At 46.0% G+C, this 12,471-nt stretch overlaps 2 protein-coding genes across 10 annotated transcripts in view; one reads left to right on the forward strand and one right to left on the reverse strand.

Moving 5' to 3' along the window:
* Positions 1-12,471, reverse strand: part of cmss1 (cms1 ribosomal small subunit homolog) — a 362,453-nt gene that overhangs the window by 118,563 nt on the left and 231,419 nt on the right. The window lies entirely within an intron of this gene.
* Positions 1-12,471, forward strand: part of filip1l (filamin A interacting protein 1-like) — a 293,850-nt gene that overhangs the window by 64,196 nt on the left and 217,183 nt on the right. Inside the window, exon 1 of one of the 4 annotated variants that reach the window (XM_070893706.1) lies at positions 4,731-4,750. The exons of the other annotated variants lie outside the window; for them this stretch is intronic. The gene's annotated coding sequence lies outside the window, so the exon portion shown is untranslated. Of the gene's footprint in view, positions 1-4,730; positions 4,751-12,471 lie in introns of those variants that run through there. 4 annotated transcript variants of the gene reach the window in all.

Below are 12,471 nucleotides of genomic sequence, written 5' to 3' on the forward strand. Positions count from 1 at the left end.
GGTACAGAGGGATCCATGAATCTTGCTCCATTGAGAATGACTTTTATATCTGTAGATATGGCCATACAATCACCCCTCCCTGAACTATTTGTTCCTCATACTCTGGCCTCTTGTACAGTCTCCTTTCCCTTCATCCAAACATAGAAAGCCCTGCACTTCAGCTCCCTCTCCCAGCGAATTGTTGCCAATGTATTTCTTTTCCTTTTACTGTTTTGGTTTATGTGGTTCTGGTATCAGTATTGCAGTGTTCAATGTTTTCACCAAGGATTTGCTGAAAGATAATGGTAAATATCACTGCATGTTTGGCTGATGTCTGGCAGTACATAAAAGTCCGTTTCAAAATTGGAAGTATATTGTATTGTGCAAGCAGCAAACCATGTAGGGAGAGGAGCCGAATGTGTAGCAGACCCTCAGTTTAAATGGAGCTCCAAAAAAGAAGGCGGCCAAGCAAACTGAGGACTCTCAACTTAAATAAAGCAAACTAGGGAGACATCCAAAACTGGCTAATAAGTCACATATTTACACACACAGCAGCGGGATTGCGATTGGCAAGTTTTATAACATGTTGCAAATTAAATGTGGAAGTTTCACAGCATTGGTACATTCAATTATTCAGCCCTTAAAATTCACACAGACATGTTTTATAAATGTTATATTGTACAAAGTGATGAAGCTGAAAATACCAAAGAAACTGCTCGAGGGAAAGCAGGAAGTTTCGGCTTTTAAAAATCCATTCATTTCAAAAAAGTATAATCTAACAGTAACATATATACACACTTAAATGGAATGAATCATATTAAGGCGCAGTATGCACCTAAGGGCAATGAGTTTTCATTTTTCAGACAAGGCAGTACATGTAATATAATACAAACAGTGGTACTATACAGTCTTTGTGGCACTTGGCTCTAACACGAAGCCTGGGTGAAAGGAGAAATATCTGAAATCGAGGGGTGACACTGGCTTTAATCAGAAGAAGAATGTGTGATACATCATACTGAAGTCTAAGGAAACGCATTGCTTCCTTACACTCAGATGTTAAGCAGAGAAGCATAGCGGAACAAATAATTGTCAGGTAAACTTAGCTTTAGTCACTACGTCACCCCACAAACCTTGTAACATCAATCATGCTATATGAACACTGATGCAACTGAAGAGGAATGTCTGATTCACCAGGATCAGCCCACTACAATCTCTTTAAAAGGCTAAGAACTACTTTGAAAAGCTTCACTGAAAAAGGAATTAGTTGATCGAGTCTATGCCCCACTAAATGAAAAATGAGGTTTATCTAAATTTAATGTGCAGCATTAAGAAACAGTTTATTCTAATTTATGAGGGATTTAAATAAACATTTGATTACTTTTCTAAATCTCTTTAAACTTGTTTAAATCATTACAATGCTCTGAAGTATATATAGTACTGAATTGGGCTTTTACATGACACCATTAAGAGAAATAAAACAAACAGAAATAATGCAAGCCACAAAAACTGTAGAATTATAATTGCTGTAACAGAAATACATACATAGGCGAGGAGCAAACTTCTTAAGCAATTTAGCAGACTGACGTATATTAATGGATCAATAGCTCAACAAGAAGTGTTTGGGGCCTAATATCAGTGGGACAATTGGGCCAGGATTGTGGCCACTGATTCCCTTCAGTGCTGATCCTGCTGGCGTTTGTGGGGTCAGTGGGAGGGCCTTTAATTAGCCTAGGGTAGGTGAGTGCAAGTATCACTAGAGTTGCACCTCTGGTGCCTGCTGATTCCATGCCCAGCTATTTGTCCACCCTGGAGGGTTCCTCAGCCCCCCCCGACCACATTCCCTTCAGTTCCAATAGCAAAGGGCTCATCTTTCAAAATTAAAAAAAAATCTAACTTTCTTCAGGGGTCTTGCCAGTCCTGGACCCCAAGCTGTGCCCCTATTAAGTCTAGTACGCCTCCACTCACCTGGCGTATTGAACTCCACAGAAATGCCAGGTCCTATTCCAGGCTCAGGAGTGGAACGCCCAGCTTAGAGACTCCCCACCACAGGCTCTGCCCCCTGGCCATTTACGGGAGATCCCAGACTTGCGGCAGGTGATCGATGGACTCCACGAGGAATTTTGAAGCCAAGAGTGTCTACTTACCATTTCTTAAGCTGTGGTCGCCATATTGCCATGGAAAGGCACAGATTTGAATTCTGCCTTGATCCAAATTGCTGAGGACTTGATTTCAGCTTTGCTAATGTGCAGGGGCAACGAACAGAAGCTAGATACCTCCTACAGGAAGGAGGTAGAATCAGAGAAAAAGTGGTTGCTAGGCCACTGTTGTGTGCCTTCTAGCGACATTGGTGGAAGCACAAGATTGGGTCACTGGGCAGCACATCTTTTGCAGCCATCTTGACTGCAAGAAATGTGCTGCCCAGCGAGACCAAGAGGAATTCAGGGAAATGAGAAAGATTCCCATTGTCTTTGAATTTTTTTTTGAAAACTAACAAAACTGTTCAACTTGCTTGCATAAATGCATTCATACTGGATTCATGCAGCTTACTTAAACCACTGTACAGAAAAGCTGTTTATAAAATTCTTGTGCTTGCTCATATTTTGAAATAACAAAGTACAGATATAGTGATCAATAAGTGAAATAGGGTTTTAGGTTATATTGATAGGACAGTACAATATAAAACTAAGGATATTTTTTATACTTGGGTGCCAAAGTCTTATCCAACAAGTGTTGCAGCCTGTGCTCCAAGCCCCTTCCAGAGCTTCCACTCTCTGGTACCCCTTAAGGAAAAATCTGTTTAAAACATCCCGAACAAGAACTTTAATGATGTCAAAACCGCATTAACGACAAGCTGAGAAACAGGAACATAGAGCAACAATAGCAGACATTATCTGTTAGAAAAAAAGGTAACTGGTAACCGATGACAAATCATGGGTTGCTATGGGATCAGAAAAACTGACTGGTACAGTCTTGAGAGAAGAAACCACGAAGCAGCAGTAAGTAACATGCAATATGAGGTAATCCCATTAATCTTTGAACCAACTATGAACAAGGAGTGGTATAGGTATGCCTGGCACTCTCCAATGACACACCTCACTGCCAAGGTTGCTAATAGACGCCAACATATTTCTGAATCCTGCCAGACCCCATAACCTCCCCTGCCAAGAGCAGGGATGCCCTACTGCTGCCAAACCCTGTAAACCAACCCCCTCCCCCCCGATTACTGCCAAACCCGGAGAATCATCAAATCTATTACTCAACATTCCCCCGGTTCTGCGAGGTTCCCCTTGCACAGTATTACTGCCACCTGCACTCAAAGTAAGGGATTTTTTTTTACAAAATTTTAAATGATTGATGACATTGTACACTAAAAAAGGCCCATGTGATGTACATTAAGTGCATCGTTTCGGGGTATTGTTTTTAAAAGTTTCAAAAATTGCACAATATTTATTTTGTAAATATGCCAATTAAATACCTGTACACAGGTAAAGGAGAATATGATAATAATCAAGGCCACTAACTTACAGTTTTCAAACAAAAATGGAAAGAATCATGGAATGACAGAATTTAACTTATTTAATTACCATAAATCAGTGGCTGCATTCTCAGCAGTTTCTAACTAGATACAATTATCTGGATTTGTCGATTTGTACTAGTAGCCTTAAAAGCACAGGTCAGGTTAATAATCATGCTTCAGACTTGAGACTTTGTGAGGAACTCCATGCTAATGTTAGAAATAATTAAACGCATTAACATAAATACCAGATATTTTCATTATCTACTGCATTTTTTTTAAAGGGGAATTCTGAAGACGGAAAGTATTTCCATGTTAGAGACCAACAGCGTGGATAAAATCTTAGCTTCTTCTCTCAAAAACAAAGATTAAAATTGGAATGGTTAATTTTGTAGCACACTGCAGCTGTTCCATAATTGGGTTAGTAAGCAATTCACGTACACTATTAAAAATACATTTTGCTGATTAAACAATTGGGGCAAATCAAAGCAGTCAAGAACTTGCCTATACAAAGTGATGTCAACAGCAAATTCTTCTCCTATGTTGAATTAATACATGACATTTGAAGACGATACCAATTTGATGCTCTTTACTTGTTCAACTTTAAAACATTTTTCACTTCTCAGAAAATAAAGGGGCTACAATTGTAAGTACTTGTGGCATTAGGGATTTCTACCACCATCTACACATGATTTATGGTGAAATTAGGAAAGATCATTCAATGGCCTGCTCTGCTATCTATTTAAACCAGTGTTTGTTTCCAGCTTGTTATATCTGCCAATTCTTCAATGTTTTTCTAGATCATCCAATATTCAAGGCAAAATCTGCAGATTTTGTAAATGTTAAATGGGACCGCAGAGAGGAAGGGTCTACTTAATACTGACTGACCTTACCACTAATGAGCTTTGCGGTAACTCTAGTATTAAAAAAGGACCTCCAAGTCAAATAATTATATGGGTTTTGTTATTTTATTCCAGGAGTACTCAATCCGTGGTATGCAAGCCAGATCTGCCCTGCTTCCCAACTTCAAAACCGAGAAGCAGCTTTTCTGATTTCTAGGCGTGACTGTGAAAAAACAGTCAGCAAAAACAGCTGATTTGCTGATGGACACTAAAACAGAGAGCGCTGTAGGCTTATATTTACCTTTTTTTCCCAGCAGCACTGCTCGATACATCCTGTTGGGATACTCAGTGCCATGGGTTACTGAGACAAGTCCTGACTGGAGAGGAGACAGACTGCTGGCAGTGGAAGGTGAATGTAAGTTGTGGTGTTCCCACTGAGGGAACCTAAAGCTTTATTAGATTGTTTCATTCCTCGATCGCTGATAAAAAAATACACTGACAGAATTAATCAAGTGATTGTTTCTCATCTATATTCACCTCACTCGGGTTGGTGATAGTCAGGTTTTTCAAGAGCCCACCTTAAAGCAACCCAGGAGTCCTTGAAAAGTCTCACACAAGGCTGCTGAATCTGAGTAAGTCAGCGTTCTTGTCCCCAACAGGCTACAGAAAACCCACAACTAGAAGACTGTCAGACCTCTCTCCATCTCTACCTTCCCTTTCCATCCAATCTCAAATACAGCTGCCAATAGTGCTGTCTCTAACTTGCTTGCCAATATGAGTATTGCTGTGACTGCTTCTAATCAGCCTGAATGCCAATGTTGAGCTCTCAGGAGAAAGGTAAAATAGATTAATAAAAAAAGGAACAGAAAAATAAAAGGTGAAAAAAAAAGTTAAGAAGCAGAAAAGGAAAGGGAAAGAAACAGAATTGGCAGTTCGAGGCAAAAGTGAAGGAGGAGAGACAGAGACAGAAGTGAAGGAGGAGAGACAGAGACAGAAGTGAAGGAGGAGAGACAGAGACAGAAGTGAAGGAGGAGAGACAGAGACAGCTTTAAAGGAAGAGAGAGACAGGGCGCGAAATTCAGTACCGCTGGAAAGCTGGTGTTCCCCACACCTTTTTATGGGCCATTAGTGCCAATGTATTTGAGTGGTTGGGCCACCTCATATTCAGCTTCAAAAGTGGAAAAATGTGTTCCAGTGCGAAGGAACCCTTCCCAAGTGGATTTTTCAGTGGTGAGCTGTCTTAATTTGAGCGTTATCACCACTGAGAAATTCAGCATGCAGGTAAGGATTTCTAACGAGCCAGCTGCTCCCTGGCCTTTTTAAAGGCCAGAGATTGCAGCGAGGCCCTGAGGCGGGGGAAGGGGGGAGGGGAGGGGGGAAGGAGGGGGAGGGGGGAAGGGGAGGGGGAAGGGGGGAAGGGGGGAAGGGGAGGGGGAGGGGGAGGAAGAAGGGGGGAAGGGGAGGAAGGGGAAGGGGAGGGGGGAGGAAGGGGAAGGGGAGGGGGAGGGGGGGAAGGGGGAGGGGGGAGGGGGGGAAGGGGGAGGGGGGGAAGGGGGGGAGGGGGGGAAGGGGGGAAGAGGGGGAGGGAGAGGGGGGAAGAGGGGGAGGGAGGGGGGGAAAGGGGGGGAGAGGGGAGGGGGGAGAGGGGAGGGGGGGAGGGGGGGGAGGGGGGGAGGGGGGGAGGGGGAGAGAGGGGAGGGGGAGGGGGGAAGGGGAGGGGGAGGGGGGAAGGGGAGGGGGAGGGGGAAGGGGAGGGGGGAAGGGGAGGGGGAGGGGGGAAGGGGAGGGGAGGGGGGAAGGGGGGAAGGGGAGGGGGGAAGGGAAGGGGGGAAGGAGAGGGGGAAGGGGAGGGGAGGGGGAGGGGGGAGGGGAGGGGGGAGGGGAGGGGGGAGGGGGAGGGGGGAAAGGGGAGGGGGGAAGGGGAGGGGGGAAGGGGAGGGGAGGGGGAGGGGGGAAGGGGAGGGAGGGGGAGGGGGAAGGGGGAGGGGAGGGGGAGGGGGGAAGGGGAGGGGAGGGGGAGGGGGGAGGGGAGGGGGAGGGGGAAGGGGAGGGGAGGGGGAGGGGAGAGGGGAGGGGAGAGGGGAGGGGGAGGGGGAGAGGGGAGGGGGAGGGGGAAGGGGAGAGGGGAGGGGGAGGGGGAAGGAGTTTGGAAGGATGGCTGGTGTAAGAGGTACAAGGAGAGCCAACAGGTTCACGGATATGGAGCTGGATACACTGATGGACGGTGTAGAAGACAGAAGAAGAATACTGTTTCCTGACGTGAGGAGACCTGGCAGACCGCCAGTACATAATGCATGGAGGGAGATTGCAGGGGAGGTGTCAAGCATCTCCATATATGTGAGGACGCAGCCTCCCAGGAGGGTGCTTGCCAGTCTGCACCCGGCCCTTCCAGGCGCAGAAGTGTTGCAGGGCTTCCTAGGAGGACAGCTGTAGGTCCCAGATAACAACCACAGCAGCCTTCCCTGACCCATGATGCAGCCACAGGGGTGACAGTTAGGCTGTTAGGGTAGTCACGCGTAACAGGCGTTATCGGGAGATGCACACGGGTAAAAATGATTACAGTATTATTATACAGGTTGAGCGTCGAATCCAGAGTTCCAAAATTCAGAATGTTCCGGATTCCGGACACCAGGCCGATCCATGGTGGGGTCGTCCGGAAACTGGAAAATGTTCCGAAATCTGAACTCCCCCGCCTTGGCGGCCCGACCTCGCCCCGGCCCTCGGCGACCCGAACTCCCCCGCCTTGGCGGCCCGAACTCGCCCCGGCCCTCGGCGGCCCGAACTTCCCCGCCTTGGCGGCCCGACCTCGCCCCGGCCCTCGGCGGCCCGGCCTCGCCCCGGCCCTCGGCGGCCCGAGCTCACCCCGGCCCTCGGCGGCCCGACCTAGCCCCGGCCCTCGGCGGCCCGACCTCGCCCCGGCCCTCGCCGGCCCAAACTCCCCCGCCTTGGCGGCCCGGCCTCGCCCCTTCCCTCAGCGGCCCGACCTCGCCCCGGCCCTCGGCGGCCCGACCTCGCCCCGGCCCTCGGCGGCCCGAACTCCCCCGCCTCGGCGGCCCGACCTCGCCCCGGCCCTCGGTGGCCTGACCTTGCTTCCCCACCCCCCGCTTTATCCCACCTGCCCGAACTCCCCTACCTTCGGCCCAGGCAAAGACGTTCCAAAATCCGGAAATATCTGCAATCCGGAACGGCCTCGGTCCCGAGGTTTCCGGATTTCAGACGCTCAACCTGTATTGTTCTTTATGTTCTGTTTTTGAAGTGATTTTGGATAATTGGATAAATCTTTATTTTTGGCACATATTTCTGGCCAGGTGTTTCATTTGGCAATGGGCAATGGGCAATTCTGCGTTAAGGCAGTCATTGCTATGGCCATTGAAAGTGGGACCTGAAGAGTCATGTGTGGATGGGATTATATGAAGCGAGCAGCTATGAGATGTAGCTGCATCTCCCTTCCAGGGTTGCGATGGGTCGACGCCTCCTAGCTCTGGGACGACAGGGATCCTCCTCCCCTTTGCGCCTCCTCCTCCTCAAGTGATACTGGTGGCTCAACCTCCAGCGGCTGTCCCCTCATGATGGACAGGTTGTGCAACATGCAGTAGACCACAACGATTATGGAGACCCGTTGAGGAGAGTTAAAGATGCCTATGCACTGCTCGATGATGCATCTAGTTGCACAATGAGCATCATTGTATGCATGCTCTGGTGCTGTCCTGGAGTTCCGCAGTGGAGTGAGCAGCCAAGTGGATAGGGGACATCCCTTGTCCCCAAGCAGCCAACCGCAATCCTGATTTGGCCTGGTGAAGACAACAGGCACACTGGTCTGGTGCAGAATGAGTGAATCATGGCTGCTGCTTGGGTACCTCGCATCAACTGCCAGGATCCGACACTGGTGGTCACGTATGAGCTGCACCTTCAGCGAGTGGAAGCCTTTGCAGTTCACAAAGATCTCGGGGTGATGATGTGGCACCCTCAGCCCAACGTGTGTGCAGTCAGCGGCACCCTGTACCCTCGGGATGCCTGCCATTCGGGCAAATCTGGCCTGCCGCTCCACCTGTTTGTCCCTTGTCATCGGGAAGGAGATGTACTGGACCCTTTTCCTGTACAGTGCGCATCTGTGACCTGTCAGATGCACCGATGTGCCGAGAATTGGGAGATGTTTCCAGTCTGCCACTGCAGACCCCGTGGCGTAAAATTTCAAGGCAATGGTGACCTTGGTCTCCAGCGAGGGTGGTCCTGAGCCTTGTTTGAGGCTGCAGATCTTCTCGCAGGACAGTGCAGAGCTCCCGGAGTACTTGTGTCCGAAATCATAGCCTTCGCAGGCATTACTCATCACTGAACTAGAGGAAGGAGAACTGAGGTCTGTAGACTCTTTGAGGGTGTGGCCTCCTTCCTCCACATCTGCGTTGGCCACCTCCTCTCGCAGCTGCCTGCTGGCCATCTCCCTGGTCCTCCTCATTCTTGGGCTCCTGTGGAGGCTCTTGCTGGAATGGCTCCTCTCCCAGTATTTGGAGGGGGGGGGGGGGGTCGGGCAGTATCCCTCTCCTTCTGATGCCATCTTCCTCCTGGCCACCCTCTCTAGCTGCAGGTCTGCGCACATCTGCATGCCCTTCTCTCTGATGTGCAGCCATGGCTGCTGCCTCCCTTGCGCCTACCTTCTCCTTCGTGTCGCCCTGCTTCTCACCAGGTGTACGAGATGTCGCCCTCTCTCAGGTTGAACCCTGCCAAGCAAGTCTTTGCAGCCCACAATGAGGCCTACAGGCCTCCACTACACAGTCAGACCTGAAAGTTCTACAAAAGTCTGTCAAAACCTCTGAGCAGCACTCAGGAGGTTTAACGGAGCCAAAATAATGAATACAACTTATTGCACTTTAAATTCAAATTAAAAATTAATGAAACTATTTTCCTACAAAAGGGCCCCGATTGTGGCAAAACTCCAGATTGTTTGTCATTATTTTGAAGTTTACATGGTGACATCAACTTTTTCCACCTTTTCTAATCAAGTTCACATTTCCAACAACTGATCTTGTCCAGAGCAATTCCTCCTAGATTCTCATCAGTCTTTTTACCAGCATGTTATTATTTAAAACAAATAAAAGTGTATCATTTTAATATCCTTTTGGTCTTGGTTTTAGCAACTCTGTGTCCACAACCTCCACTTAATAACTACCCACACAAGGAAGATATTTGAAGAAGTGCAGAAGTCCGACCACAACAAAGAACTCCTGATGTTGGAGTAGATTTTCATCGGGTAGTAATCACACGCTCTTTATAGAACCTGTCAGATTTTTATTCCATTGATTTCAATGGAATGAAAATCAAGCAAGTTATATAAGGGTTGCATAATCTGCCTCACCAGATGACTACACAGGCGGAAATCTGCCCCATTGTTTTCTTTATCCTTCGTCACAAAAGCTTGGTATTGTGTGTTTAAAATACTCTTTTAAAATACAAGGAGGCTCAGCAAGTGACTGACAGTCAAATATGACAACCATTTTTCTCAGCATCTCAATCATACTCTGCAATAAGTGTATGTTCTGTCAGATAACTAAAACTGCTTTCACATGGTTTGAGGGCAACTTGCATCGCCAGATTCAAAAGTCCAAGTCTCACTCAGCTGGCGGCAACACGAATACAAACTTGTGAAGACCGACCACTGGAAAGACCCGGTGGGGAAAGCTCATATTCCAACTGGACTACTCCAGTTTTCAGCTAAGCTTTGGTCACACAATACAATAAAAATACTTTGCTTTTCCTGTTTTACAAGTAATCTGAATTCAACTTTCACATTCCATATTGTGTTTATTATTATTGTCAAACAATTTCATTAAAGCTAACAAAACATAAAATTAAAACAATATGAAATTAATGACTAATCCGTTTGAAATTGTACGCGCACAGTTTGTTAACAAGAAGATACAGAGGAATGAGAGCAGTCTGTCATTAGATAGGGAACTGGCCAATTCTTCACATTAATGTGGTGAGAAGTCTACAAGTTATGGTCGAATTTCACAAGTTTTGGAGTTCATTGAAATGTTATCCAAAATACATGAGCTAGCGCAGACTAACTGGTGCCATTTATTTTGCAAATGAGGGATGTTAGTCTGTCATTAAGTGAAAGTAATAGAGGGTTAGGTCGGAAAATATATGGTGTGGTTTCTAATGTCATATGCTCTACAAATGGGGTGGTGGGTCATGTAAGCAGGAAATACATTTTATAATTCTGGAGGGTACTAAATTTTACAAAATTACACAGACGAAGGAAAGGCATAGCACGTCAAACATCTTTTATTTGTACTTTGGAAAAGCAGCAGTAACATGTTACTATCCATTTAAGTTTCCTATGGAAAAAGCAGCATTCATCCACTAAATTTGTCAAGAAAGGAAACTGTAACAGCTGGTTATCTGCACCATTGCTTTCTTTCCAAGTTATTGTAACTCCCTTCCCCCCTCCCACCAGCAGATATCAAAGCACAGTAGTAGTTTACAATTTTATGAATATGCCAATAATTCAGTATTAAGATATTTGGTAATTTGAAAACAAGACCTTGTAAGTAAGAAAAGGAGAAAGGAAGGGCAACTCCATGAGGGCATCTTTTGTACAAACCCTAAGCAAATAAAGGCTGCCATACATAAAAGTCTACGATCAGTCAACCTAGCTGAGTTTCCACAAGCAGTGGCAGCCTTCATATCTCGGTCAAGCAAGTGCTGCAAGGTTACCCAACTCTGGGCATTAACACAGCTAAGCCTAATCCTGACCTCATCCAACATTGACGCATGTACTTGCAGCAGAAGTCATTGAACAGTTGTCAAGGGCAGGAACCAGGTTCATTTTCTTTCTTCTGTAACACAGAAAGACTAAAAGTAACTGTGGCTCCCTGACTGTTGGCCAGACTGAAATACATTTGCATCACACGTCAGAGACCGTTCGAGTTTTGTGGCTGAGAGGTGGTGTCTGTGATGGTAGTTAAGGCGTTACATGTCAGATTATTCTCAGAAAATGGCTCAGCTTGTTTTGATAAATAATAGGCCAAGAACAAACATTATGTATGTTACAAGTATATAAAGGAGCCAAGCCATTCAATTCAAATATAGCCAAATGTGGGTTTTGTTTGAATATATGCCCGATTGATAGCTATTTTTGAGGTTAAGAAATGGATGTTTACATTTACTTTGACCCAGTCAAATTTTGGAAGTAAATCTCAGCCAATTGTCCCAATTGCGTAGTCCTTAAGTACCATTACAGGCACCATCTCTGAAACCATCAGAGACAGATGCCACAGATGAGGGACAAAAACAGAAAATATTGGTGACACTTAACAGGCCAATCAGTATCCATGGAGAAACAGGTAAGTTAACATTTCAGGCACAGTCCTTTCATCAGAACAAAGGAAAGGTCTACATCTGAAACATTAATGTAACCTTTATAGATGCTGACTGACATGATAACTGTTTTCATCATTTTCTATTTCTGTTTCCAGTTCCGATTTCCAGCTTCTATTTTTTTTTATATAGCCAGGGACCTATACCAGGTCCAGTTTAGCTTGAGGTTTAGCACAACAGACATTACAATATGTAATTTTCTATATTCTGAGGAGGGATAGTTAAGCCTGTGGCTACTGTACATCTGCAGTGGCATTGTATTATTTACTACTGTTTAATAAATTTGTTTGGCAGTTTATAGCCGAAGCCATCATCCAGTAGAGTATCTATTCTACCACCTTATGAAGTCAAGGAATATCATGTGAGGCCAGGTAATAAAACCACACCACTAAAATACACAGTGACAAGACTTTTCTATGCATCTCCTGGACTTGGTATAAATTACCCAGATATCGGGCAGGTAAAAGCACACTCCAGATCAGAGAGAGAAAAGGCTCATCTGAGTGGAATGAGGTGCTGCATCAAGGAAACTATCTAGAATAAACCCCCCAAAATGTAACACATACCTCCAGCTATTCTCCTCTATAGGCACAGCACATCAGTCAATGTCCCAATTATCGTTCACAGTGGTTTACCGTGTTAAATTATTTGGCCCACTGAGAAGTCATCAAAGGGGAAGGGTAAAGTCAGAGTCAGCAGCTCTCAAACAAATGAAATCAAAGCAGAGACAAGAATGTCAAGCAAAACTATTTTGGTTAT

The sequence above is a fragment of the Pristiophorus japonicus genome, chromosome 11, assembly GCF_044704955.1.
Source record: "Pristiophorus japonicus isolate sPriJap1 chromosome 11, sPriJap1.hap1, whole genome shotgun sequence".
Lineage (NCBI taxonomy): Eukaryota > Metazoa > Chordata > Chondrichthyes > Pristiophoridae > Pristiophorus > Pristiophorus japonicus.